This window comes from Penaeus monodon, chromosome 3 (assembly GCF_015228065.2).
Source record: "Penaeus monodon isolate SGIC_2016 chromosome 3, NSTDA_Pmon_1, whole genome shotgun sequence".
Classification (NCBI taxonomy): Eukaryota; Metazoa; Arthropoda; class Malacostraca; order Decapoda; family Penaeidae; genus Penaeus; species Penaeus monodon.
In genome coordinates this window covers 62,338,175-62,340,674 of record NC_051388.1, presented here as the reverse complement: position 1 = coordinate 62,340,674, position 2,500 = coordinate 62,338,175, and the positions used below count along the sequence as shown (strand labels likewise).

At 42.6% G+C, this 2,500-nt stretch overlaps 1 protein-coding gene across 1 annotated transcript in view; it reads right to left on the bottom strand.

The window, feature by feature from the left end:
* LOC119588138 overlaps positions 1 to 2,500 on the bottom strand; it is a 75,851-nt gene that overhangs the window by 19,814 nt on the left and 53,537 nt on the right. The window lies entirely within an intron of this gene.

Here is a 2,500-nt window from a genome sequence, read left to right as displayed (position 1 = left end):
TCGTCAGGAATCCACACCGACAGGATATATTAAGACAATGCATATAGGACTAACGAACTACATTCATCTCTGAGGACAGCCAGGTCTTGCAAAGTGCCGTCTCTGAAGTATCCAGAAAGAAATGTGCGAGTGTACCCTATGGCTTGAACGCTCCCCCAGACCCATGTATTGAAGATGAAAGACGAAGGTGTACATCGGGTTGCTGTCAACTCACCGTAGGGGACGCAAGCAGGTGGTGCAGCAGCAGTTGCCCATATAGCTCTTGTTGCATGCTTCACAACATGGTCACAGCTGCGTCTTTTACATCCTCTCTACTCCTTCCTTTCATTATCAAGCACCAGATCCACTGTTTCCATAGTGATCACTCTCTTAGTTAATATCAACATTGTTAATTCGTTTATATTTAAACTGGCTGTAAAAAGCACTTATACCTGTAGCAAGAAGTCGTAAACTTTCCGAGACTAAATTCCACATTCTCATTCAAGAAATACACGTTTTCTATAAAATATACAGTTTGTTTTAATCTTTTTTTTGTTTTTTTTTCTCGTATACAGGGAACATCACCCGGACATCAAATATCCCAGAATGACGACGACCGCACGTGAAAAGCTGGATGCGCTGGCGTGACCTCATCACCGGCCCCCAACACAATCCCTATTCATCACTCTACAAGCCTAATAAACATCATCAACCCCCTTTGCCTCCGAACACGCAATCCTACCCGTGCTTTCCAACGTCCAGCAGCTCCCTTGGGCAACACCCTATGCTGTAAGATTCGCCAGTAAGGCAGCATGCGGCGTGAAGCTTCAGATACACCGAGGCCGTCAATTGCCTTGTGTTCTTGACGTTGAATGTTTGAGAAAAGAAATGATTTCTTGAACAAGTCATGGAAATGACAGCAAAGATCCTGGTTCGTAATTTATGCAGCCGGCATTAGCATGAGAATGGTCACAACTGCACATCCGGAGGTAGAGAGAGGTAGAGAGAGGTAGAGGGAGGTAGAGAGAGGTAGAGAGAGGGAGGAAGGGAGAGGGAGGGAGGGAGAGGGAGGAGGGAGGGAGGGAGGGAGGGAGGGAGGGAGGGAGGGAGGGAGAGAGAGAGAGAGAGAGAGAGAGAGAGAGAGAGAGAGAGAGAGAGAGAGAGAGGAGAGAGAGAGAGAGAGAGAGAGAGAGAGAGAGAGAGAGAGAGAGAGAGGGAGAGAGGGAGAGAGGGAGAGAGAGGGAGAGAGGGAGAGGGAGAGAGATTGAAATAAATAAATAAATAAATATATATATATATATATATATATATATATATATATATATATATATATATATATATATGCACATATATATAATGTATATGTGTATGTATATATGTATATGTATATGTATATGTATATGTATATGTATATGTATATGTATATGTATGTTGTATGTATATATATATATATATATATATATATATATATATATATATATATATATATTAGAGAGAGAGAGAGAGAGAGAGAGAGAGAGAGAGAGAGAGAGAGAGAGAGAGAGAGAGAGAGAGAGAGAGAGAGAGAGAGAATGAAAGTGAGAAAGTGTAGGGGGGGGAGGTGAAGGGAGGGATTGAGGGAAGAAAGAGGATAAGAAGAGAAAGAGTGAGAGACTTAGTGAGTGTGTGTGTATGTACGTATGTGTGTGGAGAGGGGAAGAGGGAGGGAGGGAGGGAGGGAGGGAGGGAGGGAGGGAGGGCGGGAGGGAGGGAGAGAGAGATGGGGGAGACTCAGACAGGGAGAGAGGGGGTGGGTGCATATGCGACTTAACAATTCATCAAATCAATATATTCATGTGCAATAATATAGGTGACCTCTCTGAATCCCCTCTTCGTCGACCTAGTGTTGTAAATCAATCCAACTCAAATTCAAGCTGACAGCCCATCACCGTCACATTAACTTATATGAACCCGAATCGTTTTCACTTTGATTTGGCGATGTAACAAAGAACAATCAAGAATTAATGCACTAGCCAAAACAAGTGAAAATTAGAGTATCCTTACTTTCGCCCTGACATTTTTCGTAGCAAATCTAAAAAACACGATGAAGATGAAGGGAATCGCGGTCCCTAACAATCAGACACCCAACTTATGTCTGGACATCACTAAACCCTAATCTAAGGGATCGGGGGTGAATGCCTGAGGCAAAGAGGATCTAGTTACATCCCGTAGAACCCGCAATGACCACGCACGGACGGGTATGGTGTTGCTGTCAGCAACTCAGTTACAACTAATACATTACAGCATTTCATGTGTTATAAAAAAAATCTGAATAAAAGTGACATGAGGTGTCGCAACCGCTGCTGTTATTCACAGCAAGGTTTATATGCTTCTAAGGCTTTCCAAGTCAGTTTTCATATTTAATAAGTGTTGAGAACGCGCACTACGAAAAATAGGAATTATGGCTCTTTGTTGCTTCAGTTCGCCAAGCAATGAGTATATCAACATAAAAAATCTAGAACTTTTTCACATAAATCTTCCT